Below are 13,213 nucleotides of genomic sequence, written 5' to 3' on the forward strand. Positions count from 1 at the left end.
ACGGCAGAAAGGACTGTGTTGTAGACTGGAATAGATGTTGTCATATCCCTTCCCATCTGTTGAGAGAGGGCTGTTCAGTTGTGACATAGATGGCCTCTTTGACCTCTCTTTCAAACCAGCAGTCCTCTCTGTCCAGAATGTGGGTTGCTGTCTTTGAAAGAGTGGCCTTTGTCTTTGACAAGGTTGATGATGAAGCTCAGGAACGGAGCCCAATTCAAAGGTGAAATCTCAACTTTTGAAGCTGCCTTCTTGAAGGATTTGTCTTTGCCACCTAGCATTTATGCTCCTGAGTGAAACCAAATATGCTATATGCTCTAATTAACAGCATGAGTTTAAGCATGTTGATCCCAATGTTCACTGGGGCTTTCCTCCGATTGAATACGTATAGAGTAAAGCTGTATGGGGGGGGGGAAGGTGCCTTTACTTTTTAGAAATGAGCAGAATAATGCAGTGGTTTTCACCTTTCCCCCCCCCCCTTCAATTTCATTATCTCTAATAAGAATTTGCATCTCCAGATATCCATCAGCATGGTGGCCAAAAATTAATTTAGAATGAAAAATGCTTCCCCAACGTTCAGCGGTGGCTCTAATGTTATATCAATCTCTTTTTCCTGAGATTTGTCCTCAGTGAAAATGCAGGAGTCTAATTGAACTCCTGTAATTAAAAGCTCACACAGCTTGACATCAACCAGTCCATGGCACTGCTGCTTTCACTGCTTATTGGAACATGACCAAACTTGGGGTAAAAAAAAAGGGGGGGGGAGATGAGAGGCTAGAAAAGCTTCCAAAATCATAATTAAAACTGTAGCCAAATCAACTAAGCACAACAGCTAAAGTGGGATGCACAGAGCACAGAGAGCACTTTGCATGGTTTTATTTCCCGTTGTAAGGCCAAACTTTAAGGCCTTCAAGCAAATGGTAGCAAGTGGTTGGTTTACTTATGGGTTATGTGGTTTAAAGCCAGGACACGTCCTCTTTTCCCCCTCCATGATCTGTACGAAGAACAGGAAAGGGATAATTCTGGAGGTCTTCGACAATTCTTGTTTTAGCCTTTTGAATATCTGCAGACATGAAGTAGAAGAGAAGATCGTCTATGCCAGGGGTGTCAAACTCAATTTCATTGAGGGCCGCATCAGCATTGTGGTTGCCCTCAGGGGGGGCAGGTGGATATGGCCAGGGTGGGCGTGGCCTACTGGGTGGGCGTAGCCAGGTCTACCTCATTCGCATCAAGGGTGCCTATGGGGGCCTGGGCAGGAGTGGGACAGATCTGAGGGTCTCTGGCAGAAGGAGGGTCTCTGGGCCAGGGCCAAGGCAGTGGGGGCCGTTTCCTCACTGTTTCCAGGATGGCTTTGTGGGCCGCATGAAACCACTTTGCGGGCCGGATCCGGCCCCCGGGCCTTGTGTTTGACATGTCTGGTCTATGTGAGGACTTTCGGCTTGCTATTCGTTTATGGAACTTGACGTTCTGGGGTCTTTGCAAACCTGCTCAAATTTTATATATTAATTTCTAAAAGCTTCATGATTTTCTTTTTTTTCAGCCTCATGAAGAAAAGAAAACAGACAAAAGTACTCTTTTCATAAATGGCATGGAGGCGCTGGGCTGAGATTTGCTCATCATCCAAAATGCCTTGTCCCCGTCATTTTTTTTTAAAAATCTGAATTGGTGTATTGCATCATATGACACTCAAGTCACATCCAGTGGTGCTTGCAAAATGTATTGAACCAGCTCAATTGCACAACGTGTGAAGCTTGATGACTGACAATGTTTTAGGATCCGTGGGTGGGCTCTGAGTTTGGTTGTTTGCTTGCAGATGTTTCATTACCCAACTACATAAGATAGCACCAATAATGTAGCCTAGCTGGGTAATGAAACATCTGCAAGAAAACAACCAAGCTGAAAGAACACTAAGGACCCCACAGTTCAACCCTGAGCTACAAATATTCTCCTCTATTGATCATGCTTTGTTTTGGCACCAATGTTTACACAACCAAAACTTGATTTTTTTTTGGCAGAAGGAATTTAAGAATTAAGCACCATTTCTCCCACAATTCTCCAATAGATCAGAATTAATCCAAATTAATTACTACAAAAACATACAGTATTCTTTAAAATGAAGCATATATTCACCTACACATACAAAATTTTACGCCAAGTTGTAGGAGATTCTCAGTCATCCAGGTCATGGTTTTCCCAAAGGTGCTTTTTCACGAGGCAACTGGACTTTCTTGTTTTTTCTTTGAAGACGTTTCACTTCTCATCCAAGAAGCTTCTTCAGCTCTGATTGGAAGATGGTGAATGGAAGGATTTATATTCCTGGCATATAACCAGCTGACCAACTGTCTGCATTCTCTGCCATTCGTTCAGAAAGAAAGAGGCTTTTTGCTTCATCAAGCAAAAACAAGAAAATCCAGTTGACTCCTGAAAAAAAAATACCTTTGGGGCACGCTGTATGGTTGGCTTGACACGTCCCCTAAAACCTATCATTTTTTTCACAGTCTGGACCTATAGTGAAATATTTATTCATCCCATGCATTTTGGTTATCTCTGGGCAAGGATATTGTCAGCCTCTACCCTCTGCAGATAATCCTCACTTCCTTGTTTCATTTGTTTGGAAGGGATGTTTTTGTTTTATACTGAATTGCACGATTGGTCCACCAAGGCTGCTAATATTTCCAACTCTGTAGGGAATCAGTGCGATCATTTCTAATTGCATCTGAAAAACTCAGGGTAGGTTTTTGCAAGATGAGAGATGAGAAGCACTATTATTAAATGATCACTCTTTCTAAGGCAAGAAATACTACGAAGACCCTTCACATTTTGAGCTTTGGGTTTTGCCCCATGATGTAATTTGCTGCAACTAAAGAGCCTCTTGTTGTGGCTGAAGAAGGAGAGTGCAAAAGTTGGGTTGAAACTGAACATTAAGAAAACCAAGATCATGGCATCCGGCCCTCTCAATTCCTGGCCCTTTCAATTCCTGGCCCTCTCAATTCCCTCTAGCAGTCCTAGAGGAGATCAACCCTGATGCTCTTTAGAAGGCCAGATCCTGTAGTTGAAACTCAAATACTTTGGCCACCTAATGAGAAGGAAGGACTCACTGGAGAAGAGCCTAATGCTGGGAAAGATTGAGGGCAAGAGAAGAAGGGGACAACAGGGAATGAGGTGGCTGAATGGAGTCACTGAAGCAGTAGGTGTGAGCTTAAATGGACTGGTAGAAGACAGAGAGGCCTGGAGGAACGTTGTCCATGGGGTTGCGATGGGTCAGACACAACTTCACAACTAACAGTAACAACAACATAATTTGCCACAACATTAGCCAGAATCCAAAGGTGTAACACCATATCCTTTCAGAAATCCCTGCACTACTGGTGTATTTCCACTCCAAGCAATGGATTTTAATTTGTATACTCAATTACCATTTGAAATGTGCAATTCCCATCCATGAAAATCACCGCTGAAGCAGAAACATTTTGATGGCTGGCCATTGTAATAAGTTGCTCATTTATGGATACCCACACATGGTTCTAGTCCTGGATATATTTCACATAACCACCAAATTCCACCACTGTTTTGTTGCCACAGAATCAGGCTGCATCTGTTATCTAAAGTCTCTTGAAAATGCAGAACCTCTCAGAATCAATTACAAACCAACAAATGAGAGATTCTTAGTCATTCCCACTTTAGCACAGAGCCAAAGTGAAAGGATCAGCCTGAGTTCCAAGAGAGATTTAAAAAATAAAAATAAAAATGAGAAGATGGTGCATCCGAGATGCTTCTTTCTAGGCAACCAGGATTTTTAAAAAGTATTTCCAAAATAACACAACTCTCTAACAAAACATAGACCATAGTGTAGAAAGCAGCAAAGAACTACCTTTTGCAGTTAACTTTGAGTTGTCGGCTTCTCATGAAACTGTCAAAGATGCTTGCTGTAGACAGCTGTTTAATATTTGTTAAAATAGGCACCTGAATGGCAGGAACTGGAGGTGTTAAATTGGGTACAATTGAAAGTGCTGATTTTAACCTGCAAGGGCTTTCATGGTTTGGCACCTAGGGAGCTTCAGGACTACATTATAATAGTTATGGAGTTGGAAGGGACCTTGGAGGTCTTCTAGTCCAACCCCTTGTTCAAACAGGAAACCCTATACGAGGGGTGTCAAACTACCGGCCTGTGGGCCAGATACATCCTAGCAAAACTGTGCCCACCCCATTTCCAGCAATGGCAAAAAAAGTTGTGATACGTCACAACATGTCACATGATGTTGCGAGTTTGACAGCCCTGCCCTATACCATTTCAGACAAATGGTTGTCCAGTCTCTTCTTAACAACATCCAATTTTGGAGCATTCACAACTTCTGAAGGCAGGTTGTTCCACTGATTAATTGTTCTGTCAGGAAATTTCTCCTTAGTTCTAGGTTGCTTCTCTCCTTGATTAGTTTCCATCTGTTGCTTCTTGTCCTGCCTTTGGGTGCTTTGGAGAATAGCTTGACTCCCTCTTCTCTGAGGCAGCCCCTGAGATATTGGAAGACTGCTATCATGTCAACCCTCATCCTTCTCTTCATTAAACTAGTCATACCCAATTCCTGCAACTGTTCCTTATATGTTTTAGCCTCCAGTCCCCTGATCATCTTTGTTGCTCTTCTCTGTACTCTTTCTAGAGTCTCAACATCTTTTTTACATCTTGATGGCCAAAAGTTAAAAATGGTCCCAGAAGAAGGTGAGCTGTAGTTAATCAAGGGAATAAAGGAAATTAATTAATTGTTCTGTCAGGAAATTTCTTCTTAGTTCTAGGTTACTTCTCTCCTTGGTTAGTTTCCATCCATTGCTTCTTGTCCTGCCTTCAGGTGCTTTGGAGAATAGCTTGACTCCCTCTTCTTTGAGGCAGCCCCTGAGATATTGGAACACTGCTATCATGTCACCCCTAGTCCTTCTTGTTATGTACTGGGCTCTTGAAGAATACCACGTGGGTTGCTGGAGCGGCTAACGGCTCTCTAGCAACCCAGACTACAAGTCTCCTGTGCTGCAATTGGCTATCTCCAGGTGGCAATGGTTGATTCAAACCTATTGGCTGCCGCCTAGGGTCTAGACTATATATTGCGGCTAGTTGCAGTCCTTTCTCCAGTACAGTTTCTGCACGAAATAAACTATGAGTTACCTTGTACTCAGCTTTGCATCTTCATTCCTGCATTGAAGAACCCGCTATTTAACAGTGGCGACGAAGGTGGGATCCTGCTTCACTGATTAAGAGTTGAAGTCTACGAGGGAAAGGCAGCGCACGCCAGAGGGAAAAGGCATTTCCCCCCCCTCTCTCAAGGTTGGCTAGCAAGCTACACTAGCGACCTCGTGCTCAGTGGACTCATTCCCTGAGCCTGTAAGCAGGAACCAGAAGAATGCAGGAACCAGCAAAAGAATGCCGAAGGTCGGAAAACTGCAAGAATTTGACGTGAAACACCCGGAGGAATGGCCATCATATTTATCACAAGTAGAAAACTACCTCAGGGCCAATCAGATCGCGGAAGAAGGACTGAAAGCTGCAACACTACTCTGCGTCTGCAGCCCAGCAACCTTTGATTTGGCCGAGAACCTTTCCCACCGACACCAATCGAAGCAGTCTCCTACGCAGACTTCAAAAAGAAGCTAACCAGACATTTCCAGCCCAAGAATGAAATGGCATGGCGGTTCAAGTTCGACCAAAGAGTGCAGCAACCGGGTGAATCAGCTTCAGAGTTCATAGTGGGCCTGAGGCAGGCCACACGCCTTTGCAAATTTTCAAATTTAGAAGAGCGACTATGAGACCAGCTCATCTGCAGCCTACGGGACAGAACGCTTCAGCAGAGACTCTTTGCTAGGCCAAATTTAACGTTTTCTGAAGGACAAGACGAGGTGATGGCCAAGGAAGCTGCTGGGAGTGCAGTTCAAACAGTGCAGCCCGCCAAATCGACAAGGTTTGAAGAAACGGTCCACCGTGTGGACGCCAAATGCACTGAAGAACCTTCCGAGGAAGAAGAAAATGAAATCAATCAGCAGCGAGAGGACAGTTACAAGGCAGTTCTCTTACCGAGATGTAAGGGGTGCGACGGCAACCATGATCACGCCAACTGCAGATTTCGATCAACCATGTGCATTGCTTGTGGAAGGACAGGTCACATCACAGTGGTTTGCAGAGCCCGCCAGAGAGACCGGCCACCCAAACACCAGTCGGAAGAACCGACTAGGAGAGGTACTGGGGCCCAGGGTCCAGTTAGTGTGGGTTTTTTCAAAAGCCATAGAAGCGTGTGCCGCACCGGGGCTCGACGCCCCCTCAAACCCAAACTTAAGCTCATGATAGAGCTACAAAGAGTTCCATGTAAGATGGAATTGGATTCTCGCTCTGCAGTTTCAATTATTTCTGAAGACACTTTTAACTTCATGTGTAGACGCAGTAACAATTGGGCCAAACTAAGACCCTCAGATATAATCCTAACGGATTTTCAAAACTCGCATGTTAAATTTAAGGGAGAAGCCACCTTGTTGGTTAAGTTTAAAGGGTTTTGGGGGCACCTGGATGTAATAGTAGTAGGGGGCCAGAGAATGAGTCTCATTGGACTCGATTGGTTTGAGGCCTTAGGTATTCAGATTACTGGCATAAACCGGACACAAACTGCAGACCTCGCATCAGTGTGCGAGGAATACGCAGATGTTTTTGATTCAACCCTTGGAACATACACAGGCCCACCTATCTCATTTAACCTTGATCCCAACATAGTTCCAATCAGGGTTAAGCCTCGTAGGGTCTCCTTTGCCTTAAAACATAAAATTGATTCGGAAATTGATAAGCTGGTAGAACAGGGCATGTTCCAGCCTGTTGATGGTGGGGAGTGGGAAACTCTTATAGTCACCCCACTTAAAGCCAAAGGGGAAGTTCGCATTTGTGCTGACTATAAATGCATGCTAAATAAAGCCCTCAGCAACACGCTTATCCGGTCCCAGTGTTCAACCATATTTTAGCCTCCTTGCAAGGGGGTACTATTTTTGCTAAACTTGAGTTAGCACAGTGCTATCATCAATTTCTGGTTGATGAGGCCACAGCCGCGGCTCAAATGATCGTGACTCACAGGGGGGGTTTCAAAGTTAAACGCTTACAGTTTGGAGTCAGTGTTGCATTGGGTATTTTTCAGGGAATCATGGAGCGTACACTCAAGGGTATTCAGGGTGTCTGCCCTTATTTTGATGATGTTCTTATTGCAGGGGAATCCCCAGAAGTGTTGGCCAGTAGGCTCAGGGCTGTCTCGCAGAGGCTCCGTGAAGCAGGCCTCAAATTAAAAAAGAACAAGTGTAGTATTGAGGTTTCTTCAACAGAATTCCTGGGTTTCTGAATTGATGCTAATGGCATTCACCCCGCTGATTCTAAAGTGAAGGCCATTAAAATGGCTGCTAGGCCCAAATCAAAAGGAGAGCTACAAGCATTCTTGGGCCTCCTAAACGTCTATCACACATTTCTACCTCATAAGGCAGCAATAGTAGAGCCCCTCCACAGGCTTCTAGATAAGAAAGCTCCACGGAAATGGACTAACTTACATGAAAAAATTTTCCAGGACTTAAAAGCACTATTGTCAGAAAAGTCCACTTGTAACTCACTACAAAGAGTCTAAATCTGTATGTCTTGCATGTGATACATCTCCCTATGGGGTGGGGGCAGTTTTAAATCACATAGAGAAAAATGGGAATCTGTGGGTTCCTGGTCAAATTACCAAGGCATCTGGACCCCTATCTTATGAAGTGGGGTTGGAGGGAGGGCGAGTTGTCAGATGACACATTGATCAGCTCAGGAAATGGTTTCCAGAATGGCCACTAAGTGAGGACTGCATCATAAGTCCTTACCAAGGTCCTCAAACTTGCGGCCAAGCCAGTCTTCACATGGACTATCAGGACTTTTTCTTCTTAACTGAGGTGGAACCCGTGGGAGATCTGGGGAGCCCTGGAGTGCAACATGGACCCTCTGAAGGAGCAAGCCACCCAAACGTCAGCAACTGCTGTGCCCACTCTGCTGAACAGTCTGACTCTGGGGTGGGCCAACCTGGAGAGGCCAGCCAGAGTGCATCAAATCCCCTTGACTCAGGAGCACAAAGGGACACAAGTCTACCCTGCCCACTGGGTAAGCTGGTAGACCACAAAGTGATGGGAATTCCGAGACATTCCTCCAGGGCACACAAGCCTCCTTCATATCTTGCAGATTGCGTTGTAAAATAAAGAGCTATATATTGTTGTAATTCCTGTTGCCACTACACTACAGAACTAGTGTTTTGATGTAACTGTCTAAAAGTGTCATTTTTGAAGCCTATTCATTGAGACGTTGTTTAATAACATTGTAACCTACATTGTTATTTTTTTTTACTTTCATTATTATTATCACTTTTACTTTAGTGTGTTTGGATAATAAGTCTTGACAATTGTTGAGACTAATTGGTGTTATTATTGTCTGGTCTAAGAGGGGAGGGGTGTTATGTACTGGGCTCTTGAAGAATACCACGTGGGTTGCTGGAGCAGCTAACGGCTCTCCAGCAACCCAGACTACAAGTCTCCTGTGCTGCAATTGGCTATCTCCAGGTGGCAATGGTTGATTCAAACCTACTGGCTGCCGCCTAGGGTCTAGACTATATATTGCGGCTAGTTGCAGCCCTTTCTCCAGTACAGTTTCTGCACGAAATAAACTATGAGTTACCTTGTACTCAGCTTCACGTCTTCATTCCTGCATCAAAGAATTTGCTTTTTAACACTTCTCTTCATTAGACTAGACATACCCAATTCCAGCAATCATATGTTTTAGCCTCCACTCCCCTGGTCATCTTTGTTGCTCTTCTCCAGCCAAATTGTCCTGAGCCATCAGTTCATCACTGATGCCCTGCATCTGAGAAGTTGGTGGAGGAGATAGCCAAGCTTCTAGAGCAGCATTCCCAATGATATCAACCTTGCCCCATCCTCTGTCACCATTCAGAAAATGATGGCAGAGCTTTTCCCTAGGCCATGAATACCATCCCAGTTATTTGCTATTGTTTCATATCTTAAATATTACAGTAACACTCTAGATGTTTCATTTCTGGACCTACAATGGATGTATTAATGCTGTGTTTGTACTGAGTCCTGTTACCATGGATATGTTGCAGATCCTTCCTGTGAATGTTGTCTCTGCTGTAAATGTCCATGAGTTAATGCATTAAAATTGGGAGAAGGCAGTTCAAACAAACAAACAAACAAACAAACAAACAAACAAACCATTGTTTTGCTGTAACTAAGGCAGCAAAATATCCTTAGGCTCAATCTAATGGAAGCAGATATTATAATATAGTAAATTAGTCTTTAAAAATGTAAGTCAACCTCACCATTTTTGATCAATGGGGTCATCTAGAAGGTTGCCTGCATACTATGGGAATTATGGCTGCAACCAGACTAAAAGTCATGTTCCTGAAGGACACCCAGCGAGACAGCCATTAAGTGCAGCATGGGGGAATGCAAGGCTGCAGGGTTTTGCACTACTGTATAATTATGCATGAAGGCAAGACCTTAACATCAACCCTAAGCAGATATACATAATGATTGATCTAAACATGAGATTTAATTTGGTCCTCATGGACACTACAGTGGGGAACCCAACAAAGAAACAGACACAATTATGTCAACCTTATGGCTACGCTGCCAGCTGGAGGATGACCATTGTCTATGAGCACCATTTCTGAGAAGTTTTCTCTGAGGTCCCCAGAACCTCAAGATAAATGACTGCTAAACTCTCAGCTTCTAGTTTGAAAGAACATGTAGTTCTAGGGAATGAACTGGCATCAATATTTCAGCTCTTCCAGCCATTTGGATTTAATCCCTGAAATTGTATTGTGGACACAGGAGCACATAACCATCTCCCATCTGCAGCACATAGAAACAGCTGTGAGGCTGTTTACCTGTGGCCAAAAACACTTTCTGAAAATTGCAAGCACCACCCACCTCTCATCAATATTATACACTTATTTTTTTAAAAAAAAATGCTGAGTTCTGATCTCATCTTCCTCTACCCTTCAAATGCTCTGGCTGTCTGAGCAACTTTTATTTGCATAATGAAATCCACAAATTTCCTTATTGTTTATGTTTGATCATCTGTTTTCTCTGAACAAGCAAACCTTGGCAGAAGTGGAACATTGTTCTTTTAATTACTTCTGCAGATTGGGAGATTGAGAAGGGGCAGAGGTAGAGATGAAGAGAGGGAGTAATAGGGACCTGCTATGGAGAAGGTGCACTGAAAAACAAGGATGGTTTGGGGAATTCTTTAGAACTCTCAAGGGGATAATCTTTTCTTCTGTTCGTGCTGGTGATTGAATTAAGTTTAGCAATACAGATTTTCAATAAAAAAAATATTTCATCTGAGTTGATCCCTTCTGTGGGGGAAAATCTCTAGTCCAGTTGCCAATTGTAGATTCGGGATGCATGGGACTTCTCCTCCTCCTCCTCCTCCTCCTCCTCCTCCTCCTCCTCCTCCTCCTCCTCCTCCTCCTCCTCCTCCTCCTCCTCCTCCTCCGCCCATTGCCCCTGCAGGTGAAATACTTGCAAAACTCAGATAGTTCCTTCCTCTTTAGTAGAAAGATAGTAGAAACAGCTTTTCTGCCTTATGTTTTTGAATGTATAATAAAATTTGAATGCATGTGACTTCTCCTCCCCCCCCCCCCAGCCTTGGAGATGAAGTACTTCCAAAAGTCAAAGACACTGATATTCTTCTTCAGGAAAAAAACAAAACAAAAAACAAGCACAAACTTTGTAACTTATATTTCTGAATGACTGCTTTGGATTAAAATATTAATTAGCTGCAATCAATATTACATGAGCACCTTTTTGTGAGTGCTAATTTCTAATCTTATCCCTTTTGCCCTTCAAGTAATTTTGTTTCTTTGTTTGTTTTCTGAGCAGCTTTTCTTTGCACAATTGATTTTGCAAATATTCCAGGATCCCAACTCTATGCATGCAAAGACCTGTGACATTGAGTAAAACATTGGGGCAAGAATGAATAAACGTCCTCTACAATTACAGAACAGTAAATGGACCGTTGCCAATTAGCTTTATAGCTATGTGGATTTCAAATGTGCTTCATTTGGTGAGCTTGTTGAAATGTTCGAAGGATAAATATCTTGATTATGTACACAGAATTTGTTTAAGATTCCCTAAATCATCGACTCATTTAGTACAAAGAAGATTATAACTAATTCGGAAGATCTTTGTAAAGCATAGCTTTCTAAAGGAGAGGTAGAAAACTTGTGACCTCAGCTTGTTGGCTACTCAAAATAAAGCCCATGAATTTATATAGTATCTTGCCCACTTTCTTCACCAGCCAAATAAACTGCATGAATGAGGATAAAGTTTCATTCTCCAGGCTTGTGCATTGGTTTCCAAACATTTCATTACCAGGCTTTCATATGGTCAATAGGTCTTGTGATGGGTCAGGTGTGGGTGTGTCAAGTGAGGGTCTTGTGATGGGTCTTGTGATAGGGAGGTTACAGTATATCATATCAGGGGCATTGGGAGGTGAAGTGCTGGTGTGTATGTGGGGGTTGTGTGGGTTGGTTGAGGGTTGATGCTGTCTCTGGTTGGCTATGGTTTTTTGTGTTTTTTTTTAAATTCCATTTATATCCCGCCCTTCTCCGAAGACTCAGGGCGGCTTACAAGCTTAGCAGTAATGTTGTTGATTTGGATTCTGAGGGTGTTATAGGTTAATGTGTCTGTTGATGGAATTGCTAGCGGAGGAACAGGCTTCAACCAGTGGTAGGATTCAAATATGTGAACAACCGGTTCTCTGTGTGGATGCTTCTTCTGGAAGTCCATTCTGGGCCTGGGCAACAACAACAAAAAAAATAGTTACCGGTTCTGCTGAAGTGGTGCAAACTGGCTGAATCCCACCACTGGCTTCGATGAACTCATGAGTGTGGTGGGTGGTAGCGTGGCCAGTTATTTTTGTGTTGCTCCAATTGAACTGGTGCTGTTTGGTGTAGATTAAGTATTTGAGCTGTGGTGGCAGAGTGGTTAGAAGGCAGCACTTCCGTGCAACTTCTGCTGGCTGCTGGCTGCCTGCAGTTTGGCGGTTTGATTCTCACCAGTTCAAGGTTGACTCAGCCTTCCATCCAGTGGTGGGATTCAAATATGTGAACAACCGGTTCTCTGTGTGGATGCCACTTCCGGAAGTCCATTCTGGGCCTGGGCACCAAAAAATTAGCTACCGGTTCTGCCGAACTGGTGTGAACTGACTGAGTCCCACCACTGCTTCCATCCTTCTGAGGTCAGTAAAATGAGGAGCCAGATTGTTGGGCTGACTCTATAAACTGCTTAGAGAGGGCTGCAAAGCACTGTGAAGCAGTATATAAGTCTAAGTGTTATTGCTATATGGTTTTATGGCATTTGACTGCCAGCCGGTATTCATGTTTTTTTAATTGACGGGATGTTTGTCCCACATAGATTGCACTTACTACAGCTGATTTTGTAGATTTCATTGCATGATTAACTGGATGGAAGAATTATGACTGCTGGTTTTCTCCTGCTATGAATGTCAGGAAACCAAACAATCCTCTCATTTCTGCTAGCAATTGACTAATTTTTCCAGTGCTAATGAAATGGTAAAGAAGAAGAAGAAGAAGAAGAAGAAGAAGAAGAAGAAGAAGAAGAAGAAGAAGAAGAAGAAGAAGAAGAAGAAGAAGAAGAAGAAGAAGAAGAAGAAGAAGAAGATTCTCAGTCTATATTATAGTCTAGGTTCATGTCAAAAGAGTCAATCATAAAGCATGTGCATAAAAATGCTAAAAAGGAAAAAGACTGTTAACCCTAAAATCATGGTGGCATCACAAGTCAAGTCTCTGATTGGAGACAAGTTTAAATTTGAGGTGCCACCACAATAAAGATTTATATATATATACCTTTCCTTGTTCACTTCTGGAGAAAAGCTTCCTTTGAAGATACTAATATGATTGCAATTAGCATTAGAAATAGATATTAGCAACTTGGGTATTGGGAAAACCCAAATCGCATATGACTACATGTGATAACCAGAAGGTGCTTATGCATTGCCCCTTAATAAACAATCTGTTCAACCACTTGGGAAGACATTACAAAAACAAATAGGGTGGATTTGATTTTTTAGGATCTGTGGGTTGTGTTATCATGCAACTTGTCTGTTGCTGCATAGACAGGTAGAAAAGAAACGTGGATGATCCAGTCAACT

Source organism: Vipera berus, assembly GCF_964194415.1.
Source record: "Vipera berus genome assembly, chromosome: 4".
In the NCBI taxonomy this organism is placed as follows: domain Eukaryota; kingdom Metazoa; phylum Chordata; class Lepidosauria; order Squamata; family Viperidae; genus Vipera; species Vipera berus.